Genomic DNA, 11,492 nt, shown 5'->3' on the forward strand with positions numbered 1-11,492 from the left:
CTGGATCTCTTCAATCTCCCCCTCCCTTCTCTTCCAGTTGTTGGAATTAGGGCCCAGCCTAAATCCAGGACCATCTCCTTCTTCTTGAGATCCTTGCCTTGATTACATCTGCAAAGATCCTATTTCCAAATAAGGTCACGCTCACAGGTATTGGGGGTCAGGACCTGGATCCATCTTTTGGAAGGACGCAATTCAACCTACTACAGCTGCTTGCAGGCTTGAATACACCCACTGACAGCACCTTTTACGCCTGAGCAGTGATGAGCAGACGTTTCTTCTTCTCTCTCCACTGCTTGCCAACTGGGTTAGTGGCCAGTGCCCTTATCAGACTACCAGCAGGCAGTGCTGAAGCTGCCTTGGTCCCGCTGGTGCCAGCAGGCTGGCAAACAGCTGCTGTCCTCCCTCTGCCTGGTTCTGGAGCTGGCCTGTGTGGCCGTACTCAGCCTTGGGCTGGGGCCAGACCAGAGCAGGCGGACACTGCAATCTTGCTCCCTGCAGGACAAAGAGCGGGCCCCACCTCCACACAGCTGAGGCCACTGGACAGAGGATGCAGCTGGGAGCAGGGGCTGAGCACATTTCCCAAAGGTGTAAGTGGAAAGAACAAGTCAGCTTGAGGCAGGTGCCCACTGTCCGCCCTCTCTCCAGGGACAGTTGCGTGGAGCATGTAATACCTATCCCACAGCCGGCCACGCTGATATGGGAGAGGAGGCAGGTTTTGCTCTGGAGCCCACCCGATCCTCTTTCACTGTCCCTCACTCTTTAAGCTCTTCCACACCCTATCTTCCAGCCCATTCCTGCTGGCATTCCCACTCTGCTTGCTCTCTCTCCAGATATATCTCCTGCTCCTGCTCTGTGCTAGCCCAGGTGCCAAGTGCTGGGGCGTGGTGACAAACAAGACACAGTACTTGCTTCTAGAGGACTCTTCTAGGACTTTAACTGCAGTGTGACATGGATGCCACCTTCTCAGAAGAGCAGCATGCGTGGCACCTAGTTACCGACCTTGCCTGACTCCCATCCCATGCAGTCTACCTTGCAGGGGTTCTTTTCCTCACGTCTTGACTCTGGTTACTGAGAAACTGGCTAACCTTCCCTGGAAAAGGTCTGATAAACTCAGTTGCAATGCAAATATTAGTGTTTTCCCAAAAGGACTTAGAAATAGCTGATGACTCAGCCAAAGGAAAGAACTGCTGTGTTAGGGCTTTCAGGAGTCTTTGTAGCCAGGGATGGGGGAAGTGAGGAGGGCACACCCAATCCTATGGGGATTTAGAGAGAGAGAGAGTGTGCGTGTGTGTGCGTGTGCACACTCAAGGATAATTTTCAGTGGAGTTCACTATGGGAAGACAATGCCATGATGGAAAGTTAGTTTTATTGGGCCATAGTAATAAGATTGGGATAATATGATTTTTTCTTGCCCAAATCATGAAAAAAGCAGCAGGTTACAGAAAATAATAAAACAAGATACCTCCATATGCAAAACAGTAGAGTTGTTTCTCAACCTCATACAATATACAAAGATTAACTCAAAATGGATCAGTGACCTAAATATAAGAACTAAAAGTATGAGACTCTTAGGGGAAAAAAACAAACCTAGGTGTTAATCATCATGCCCTGTATTAGGCAATAATTTCCTACCTATGACACCAAAAGCACAAGTAACACAAAGAAAAATAGATAAGTTGGATATCATCAAAATTTAAAATTCTGTGAATTAGGGACTTCCCTGGTGGTCCAGTGGTTAAGACTGTGCTTCCACTTCAGGGGGCGTGGGTTCAACCCCTGGTTAATGAACTAGGATCTTACATGCCGTGCTGCCAAATAAAATAATACAAAATGAAACAAAATAAAATTTTGTGCATAAAAGGACACTGTTAAGAAAGTGAAAAAACAACACAAAATGGAAGAAAATATTTGGAAACTGTGTATCTCATAAGGAACTTATATCTAGAATATATAAAGGACTCTCGCAACAGTAATAAAAAGACCAGTTATAAATGGGCAAAAGGTCTCAATAAACATTTCTCTAAAGAAGATAAACAAATGACCAGTAAGCACACGAAAAGATGCTCAGCATCAGTAATTACCAGGAAAATGCAAGTCAAAACCACAGTGAGTTACAGCCTCACAAGCAACAGGATTGTTATTCAGTCACTAAGTCATGTCTGACTCTTTGTGACACCATGAACTGTAGCATGCCAGGCTTAAACCGTCCTTTACTGTCTCCTGAAGTTTGCTCAGACTCACGTCCATCGAGTCAGTGATGTCATCCAACCATTTTATCCTCTGTCGCCCCCTTCTCCTCCTGCCCTCAATCTTTCCCAGCATCAGGGTCTTTTCCAGTGAGTTGACTCTTTGCATCAGGTGGCTGTTCGAATCAGCTTCAGTGTCAGTCCTTCCAATGAATATTCAGGGTTGATTTCCTTTAGGACTGACTGGTTTGATCTCTTTGGTGTCCAAGGGACTCTCTAGAGTCTTCACCACAATTTGAAAAATCAATTCTTTGGTGCTCAGCCTTTTTTATGGTCCAGCTCTCACATCTGTACATGACAACTGGAAAAACCATAGCTTTGACTATACGGATCTTTGTTGGCAAAGTGATGTCTCTCACCAGTAGGATGGTTGCCATCAAAATGATAAAAGTTGGCAAGAATATAGAGAAACTGTGACTCTTGTACATCAGAAGGAATGTAAAATGGTTCAGCTGCTTTGGAAAATGGTCTGGTGCTTCCTCAAACATAGAGTTACAGATAACCCAGTAGTTCCCCGAAAGAAATGAAAATATATATCTACACGCAAAAAGTGGGTGCATGTTCTTAGCAGTATTACTTGTAGTAAAAAAGTGGAAACAACCCAAATGTTCATCAGCAGATGAATGGATAAATAAAATGTGGCATATCCATACAATGGAACATTACTCAGTCATAAAAAACGAAGCACTAATATGGCTACAACATAGATGAACCTTAAAAACATTACGCTGAGTGAAAGAAGCTAGTCATGAAAGATTACATATTGTATGGGCCCACTTATGTGAAATTCCCAGAATAGGCAAGTGCATAGAGACAGAAAGTAGGTTAGAGGTTTCCAGGGGCTGGGGCTGGGGGAGATGGGGAATGACTGCTGACAAGTATGACATTTCTTTCTGGAGTGATGAAAATGTTCTAACATTGATAGTAATTGTGGCTGCACAACTCTGACTATACGAAAAACACTCGAATTGCACACTTTAAATGGGTGAATTGAATGATATATAAATTACATTTTCAATATAGTCATAAAAACAAATAAATAATACACATACCAGAATATCTTGCCTTTCTCTTTTGAGCTGCTGAAACTCACATTACCCCAGGCTTGAGTTAGCCTGGGGCTAGGGTCCAGGGTCCAGAGAGGTGGGATGGGAGTGTCAGGGTTAGTTCTTCCAAGAGCATCACTGAACAAGCATTTTGGAATCAACCGATGGATGAGATCATGCAAACACAGGAGACTGACTCAGGTGCCAAGGGAAGCATTCCAGAAGGAACAGTTAATTGAAGACCATGCCTTTCTCTCTGAAGTCCCTACACAGCTGGAGTAAGGACTGGAAAGGCATAGTGACCTCAAATGCCCCTACCTCAACTGGCTCTGGTAACCAGCTCCTCCTAGGGAAGAAGAGAGCAGAGTCCTTTTATCCTTAGATAGATGACCAGGCAGGACAAGAAATTTCCACCTTAGAGGCTTTCACAAGTAAGATTAGAATTCCACACACTCTAGATACTTTGAAAACATCCCTGCATAAAGATAGAGATCCAACTGTTCAATAGAGATGTCCACTAAGTTGTCCATTCAGTTTGACAGCCTACCTATGAAAAATATCCAATAAGTACATATTAAATTCTTACCATATGGGGTAAAGGGCTTCCCAGGCGGTTCAGTGGTGAAGAATCCACCTGCCAAGTAGGAGATATGGGTTCAATTCTTGGGTCAGGAAGATCCCCTGAAGAAGGGAAGTGCAACCCATTCCAGTATTCTTGCCTGAGAAATCCCCTGGACAGAGGAGCCTGGCAGGCTACAGTACATGGGGTTGTAAAAGAGTTGGACATGACTTAGTGGCTAAACAACAACAATATGGGGAAAATATTCATGGAATTATCACATCAAAAATTAAAATATCTATGCTTGCTATATCTGAGGAGATAAAAGACAAGACTGAGAATTGTGGCAAAGAATTTGACACTAATGAGAAAAAGAAAGAGCCATACAGAAACTCTAGAACTGGAAAATAATACAAGTGAAATGAATTCAGTGGATGAGTATGACAGCATGTTATACAGAGAAAAATCAGTGAATTAGAAGCTAAATCAGAAGAAAATATCCAGTAAGCAGCAAGGAAAGACAAAAGACTGGAAGGACAGAATAGAGTTTATATCTGTACAGAAGTGACACTGAGAAAGACCTCCTGAGACCTAGGCTCAGAAGTCACACCACAGGGACTTCCCTGGTGGTTCAGGGGCTAAGAATCCACATTCCCAATGCAGGGGGCTTGGGTTTGATTCCGGGTCAGGGAACTAGACCCCACAGGCAACAAAGAGCCTGCATGCCATAACTGAGACCTGGGACAGCCAAATAAATAAACAAAAATAAATTATTTAATTAAAAAAGGACAGTCTTTCCAAAAATCATGAATGACTGAGGGTCTGTGTGATAAAAAAAATGTATGTACAAAATAGACAAACAGCAATGTCCTACTGTATAGCACAGGTAACTATATTTAATATCTTGTTATAATCTATAATAGAAAAGAATCTCAAAAAGAATATTTATATACATATAAAATGAAAATTAAAAATGTTAATCGCTCAGTTGTGTCGTACTCTTTGTGAGCCCATGGACTATAGCCCACCAGGCTCCTCCGTCCATGGAATTTTCCAAGCAAGAATATTGGAGTGGATAGCCAGACTCTTCTCCAGGGAATCTTCCTGACCCAGGGATGGAACCCAGGTCTCCCACATTGCAGGCAGATTAATAACAGTTTGAGCTACCTTGGAAGCCTTTGGCAAATTGACAATGCTAGTAGCTCAGTTGTGTCCTACTCTTTGTGAGCCCGTGGACTATAGTCCACCAGCCTCCGCTGTCCGTGAAATTCTCCAGGCAAGAATACTGAAGTGGGTTGCTATGCCCTCCTCCAGGGGACCTTCCTGACCCATGAATGCAAAAGAATCTGGGTCTCTAGCATTGCAGGCAGATTCTTTACCATCTGAACCGCCAGGGAAGTGTATATATATAAATAAAACTGAATCACTTTGCTGTATACCTGAAACTAACATAACACTGTACATCAACTATACTTCAATTAAAAAATGAAATAAAATAAAGCATGACTTCCTCCCTCACATTATAAACAAAAATAATTCCAGATGGCCTGTAGATCTGAAAGGGGAGGGCATGAAAATACAACTTCTAGAAAGTAACAGAGGGTGCAGTGTTCCATATTCTCATCAGTTTAGGGTAGTGAAATACACTTTGAAAAAGACACAAAAGTACTAATCATAACAGAAAAGGCTGATTAATTCTACCGCAGCAAAATTAAGGATTGTTTTGGATGAGTTAGTGGGGGCACTAACATAAATGACAAGGCATCTAGAACTTACTGGAAGTGAAAGTTGCTGCTATCAAAAACTGGGAGACAGTGAGAGTCATTCTCAGAGGGAAATGTATTCCCTCAACTGCATTCACAGAAAAACAAGGAAGCTTTAAAAATAAGTGAACTGCACAGTCTACTTTTGAAACCAGAAAAAGAACAACAAAATAAATCCAAAGAAAATAACAGGAAAGAAAATAATAACAGAGATGAGTGAAATAGAAAACAAACAAAAACTAGAACAAAATGAAGAGTTTATGTTTTGAAAGGACTAATAAAATAGACAGCCCTTCAGAAAAAAAAAAAATTGCATCAAGACAAAAAGGAAGAAGTCACAAATAAGCAACATTAGAATTGAAGAGAGAGCATAATCAAGAGATTTTAAAAATATGATTAGAAATGGCTTACTGTCCTACATTTGGAAAACCTCAATGAAGTGCATACTTTTATAAGAAAACACTCATTGTGGTAGAATTGGCCCAGGAAGAAAGAGGAAAATCTATATAGGCAATAACCAGACAGGAAGATGAAATATTAAAGGCCTATCCTCAAAAGGCATCTGAAAGTTGTAGACAAAACAGCAAAGAACTAAACCCGACAACTATTAACTAAAAATGCAGGAAGGCATCTTCATGACCTTAAAGTCAGGACAGCCCTCCGAAACAGGAGAAAAAGAGCAAAGCCACAGAAGACAGTAGTAGTAAACTTGACCATACAGGAATCTAAAAGACCTATAGTAAAAATAAACAGACATACACTTGCTCCATTTATGTATATAAGAGGCAAAATATTAGTATTTAGCATATATGTGACTCTTACATCAGGAAGGAAAGACAACACAGTAGAAATGGGCAAAGCCCCCCCAACAGGATTGACACGGAAGAAAACTGATTTCCAAATGGCTGACCAACATGAAAAACTGCAACTTCAATTTAACACAACAGCCAGACCCCTATGTGCACCCACCAGGGGAGTAAAAATCTTCAAGTTTGATAATATCAGTATTTGAGAGGCTGTGGAGTAACCTGTATTTACCCCATGCTGTGGAGGATGTCGGCTGGTGGTTTGTTAGTGACTTAAAACTGAAAACGTGTGCTATTACTCTTAGCAACTCTAATCCTGTTTTATCTGAAAAAGGAAGAAACGTCAGTATGACCAAAACGGTCTATAACAAAGATGTTTATTTTAACATTTAAAAAATAATAGCAAGCAAATGTTTACTATTTACATGTCCACCTATGGGTAGATAGGAGCTTCCCTGGTGGCTCAGATGGTAAAGCGTCTGCCTGCAATGCAGGAGACCCTGGTTTGATCCCTGGGTTGGGAAGATCTCCTGGAGAAGGAAATGGTATCCCACTCCAGTATTCCTGCCTAGAGAATCCCATGGATGGAGGAGCCTGGTAGGCTACAGCCCATGGGGTCGCAAAGAGTCGGACATGACTGAGCAACTTCACTTTCACTTTCACTTTCACTTCGTGGGTAGATAGGTAAGTAAACTGATGTGTCAGAATGATAGCATAGTAATAACAGTCAAAACAAATTAGAGCTATTTAAAACAAAGTGGCTTTAAAATTTTATTTATTTATTTGGCTGTGCTGGGTCTTAGTTGTGGCACGTGGGATCCTCAATCTTCATTGGGGTCTGCAGGATCTAGTTCCCTGACCAGGGTTCCCACTCAGGCTCCCTGCAGCGGGAGCATAGAGTTTTAGCCACTGGACCACCAGGGAAGTCCCTTCAATGTGGCTTCATTTAAAAAATATTGCTGAGTGAAAAAAGCAAGATACAGAATAATGTGTGCGAGTGATACCATTTTTATAAAATGCAAACAATGTTATATAGTTCCAGATACATATAGCTGTGTAAAGGTATTTTAAGACATCTGAAAGGGTACAGGTCAAACTGATAGAACTGGGGGGAATGTTAAGGGGTCTCAGTAGGACAGGGGAGGAGGAAATCAAGAGGAAGGTGGAATAAAGGGAACATTAATTTTATCTGCAGGCCTTTAAATTTTTAAAAAGAGAAAATGAACATAACCCTTGTGTGAGTATAATAACACAGGGACCCAGCAAAGGCAGGCGCCCCAGGTTTGCCATGATTGTTGCGGAGTGTGTGTTCACAGATAGGCATCTGTGAGGCGCACAGGCAGGTATGAACTAGGAGGAGCTTGATATTCATCTTACACTACATTCATGCAGGTGCCGGGGCACAGACTCAGGGGGGTGTAAAGGTGAGGCCAGGCCCAGCATCCTTTCATTCCTTGGCCTTTGCTGAGCACCTGGGAGAACTCTATAAAACGGAGGGAGAGCCCTGGGCTGCACCACACCGGCCTGCAAACCCTGGGCAGGACTAGCTTCAAGACCAGAAAAAGAACCCAGAGTCAGCGACAGACACATGAGGGGTTTAATGGATAGAGGAGCTTCCATGTTGGAAGGAAGGTCTTGGGGCGCACCCCATGTTTTGTGTGCAGCTGATGGCAGGCAGGACGTGGAAGCATCTTCACTTCCCAGGGCGGGGGTGGGGCGCGGGGAGGAGGAGGTTCCCAGTCATAAGGATTTGACGTTGATGGACTCTTTAGTTACCGAGGAAACCAGCAGAGGGGCATGCGCCTCACTGTCCCTTAGATAAGCTATCTGGTCTAGAACAATCAAGCTCAGGCAGGAGGGGAAAATATGTAGCAAGGTCAGTCAATTGAGTAGGATGTAGGTGAAATAGGCACTGGTCAAGCAGTGGATGTACAGAGAACAAGAGAATAGCCACCCTGGGAGCCCTGACCACACAGAGCTATAGTTCTGGAGTCTTTAATGTGATTTTTGCTCTCACCCCAGCTGGTCTGAGGCAGCTCTCTGAATGAAGGGAAACTGGGATTTATTGCAGAAGGAACGCAGAAAGAATAAGCTAACAAGATCTTGCAAAAAACGGTGACAGCCTTGTAAGGCAGGCTATTATTTTGAGAAATTTTTCTAAATTCCTGTGTTCTAAAAAATAAATAAATAAATTCCTGTGTTCTCCCTCTGTTGTAGTTAGATTCAGCTACTATAAAAAATACCAAAATAGTATTGCTTAAATCAGACAGAAGTTTATTTTCCTTACATAGGAATCCAAACACCAGCATTCCAGGGCAATACTGTGGTCTGTGCCATCGGGGAAGTCAGGCCCCTTCTCTCTGGTTGCTCTGGGCCCTCTCCATATGCCTTCTGTCTTACAGTACCAGAAGGCTGCTGCAGTTCCTACCATCACATCTCACACCCATCTGGCCAGCAGCAGGAAGCAGGGGAGAAAAAGTGTGTGTGTGTGTGGGGGGGGGGTGGGTGGGTGGGTGGTGTTCCTTTGTTTTGCAGGCACAGCCAGAATTGCAAGTTTGACTTCCGTTCTCATCTGAAAACAGGACATGCTCGCCAGGCCCCTCTAAACTGTTAGGCCTGCTGGAGATGCTGTCTTCATCCAGGCAGGCAGCAGTCAGCTAAGATGTGGGCTTCTCTCCCTAAACTACAAGGGGGAAGAAAGGATACTGGGGACAGTTAGCTGCTGCCTTTAGCTTATGAACAACCAAGCCTGTGGATCAGGTAATGTCCACTCATCTGGTTCTAGCTTCTGGCCGGTGACATTGTGGAGGCCAGAAGAGAGACAGTGGAGGAGGGGAAAGCAGGCAGATGTGAGTCCAGCTCTCCCCCTAGGTCCGAGTGAGGGTCAGATGTGGCAGCCAGTGCAGGATACACGAGGCTGGTGCAGCAACAATCCAGTGGCACCGTCAGTCGGCCAGGCAGGGAGGTCTCCAGGCTCAGGTCCTGAGCCATAGCCAGGAAGGTGGACAGAGCCAGGACGTGTCAGCAGGGGCCCCCATGGCAGGACAAGGCTGCAGTGAGAATTCACAGTTGGGGCTGCCAGATTTAGCAAACTCAGCATCGAGTTCACTTTGCATTTCAGATAAATGAGAAATAATCGCTTAGTATAATCAAGTCCCATTTCCATTCGTTGTTTATCTGGCGTTCATGTTTAGTTGGGCATCCTGTACTTTATCTGGAAACTCTACAAGGCAAGGATTTTAGGTGGCCAATCCAGGCTTTGGAGGTTCTGAAGCCCCATGGGGACCAGCATGAGCTTAAGGCAAATGTGGGGACCTCCAGACTCATCCTGATCCAGGACAAGGACCCTGAGACCAGGAACCACAGGGACCTGCAGAGCAGGCAGCAAAGTAGGGGCCAATGCAGAGGCTGCAAACCAGCTCTTCCTGGCCCGGCGGAGGGTGTGCAGGGCGACTTGAACTTCCCTGACCCCCAGACCAGAGGCCAACACTGCCGAGAGGAGCAGAGAAGGGAGGTCTGAATATAATTTTTTCCCCAGACACTAAGAATTACCCTACAGAATCTCTAAGAACTTTGTTTTAGTTCAGAGGATGAAAATTTATTTTCACCGCTAAGCTGCAGGTAAGCGGTTTAAATGCAGACCAAATACAGACCCCACATCTTCTGTGCTCACTTGAGCACAGCCAGAGGGGAATCATGACCCTACAACTGCCCCCACCCCCCACCTCGGGGGGTCAAGGCAGACTTCCCAGGTGCTGCAGTCCCTGTCCTCCCTGGGATCACTGTCGCCTGCTCCCCAGGGCCCCATCTGCCCCGAGGCACGGCCAGGATCTGTATTTCACAGCTGAGTCATCTTCCCCACTCTATGGGTTTATGGACGCTTGGGGCCTCATAAAGTTCAAAGTCTGCAGCCATAATAAAGAGGCCCACTCAGCTTGGCTCGCGCAGCAGGCCATTCCCAAGCAGCACAAAGGGGTGTTGGGAGCAGGGTGAGCAGGGCTTCAAGCTGGCCCACACTCAGTCCTGTGGGGCCCAGCCTTGGTCCAGGCCCTTCTCCTCACACTCCACGCTCTGGGGACTCCTCTGTGCCTAAGATGCTGGGGAAGTGTTATCTCTGAGATACCTCCAGGCCCTGTGTGCTTTGCAGGGCCTTGCAGATTTGGGGGTGCAGAAAAAAATTGGTGCTTCAATGGAAACTATGCTTTCTCTACATGCTGCATATCCTGTTGTTATCTCATTCTAGCTTTTTTTAAAAAATTGAGGTATAAAAATATGGAGGCATAGTTGATGTACAATATAAGTTTCCATACAACATAGTGATACACAATTTTTAAAGGTTATACTCCATTTCTAGTTATTATAAAATATTGGCTATATTCCCTGTGTTGTACAATATATCCTTGTAGCTTATTTATTTTATACATAGTAGTTTGTACCTCTTCATCTGATTTTAGTTTTATTTTTTGTCATCTTTTTTACGTGTAAATTGTCTTGTCCAGAGGCTCAGGGATCTCACTCACCCCCCACCCACCCAGCGGAAAAACTCTTTATGCCTCTATTTACGTACTCATTTCAATATTCCTGATCTATACACGATCTCTTTTTTGATTCGCTTTTGAATTGGTTATAATTCTGTCTGAATAACGAGGACAGTCTTTAACACTTGTCCCTATTTATACTTGAACGAGAATTATGATTTCACTTTTCCCAGAAAATTATCTTTGAAACAGGGGTTAAGCAAACTGAGTTCAGATATCACTTTCACAATTGGTGACTTGGTGACCTTCAGGAGATTGCTCATCAGAAAATGAACTCACACAGAGGGGGCTTCCAAAGTCCTGGGCTAAGACCCCGCCCACCCCACGCCCACCGCATCAGCCCCGCCCCAGGCCCCGCCCCCAGGGCTTCCTCCGCTACAAAGGCCGGGCTGCAGGTGCGCCAGCCCACAGAGCGAGCCGGGTGTCCAGCGTGAGCCTAGTAGGGGCGGGGCAATCACGCAGAGAAGTCCCCATTGGCCGGTGGGCGGTGGCGGTGGCGGGTCTCGGCCTGCGATTGGCCGGTGACCGGCCTGT

This window comes from Muntiacus reevesi, chromosome 18 (genome assembly GCF_963930625.1).
Source record: "Muntiacus reevesi chromosome 18, mMunRee1.1, whole genome shotgun sequence".
Classification (NCBI taxonomy): Eukaryota; Metazoa; Chordata; class Mammalia; order Artiodactyla; family Cervidae; genus Muntiacus; species Muntiacus reevesi.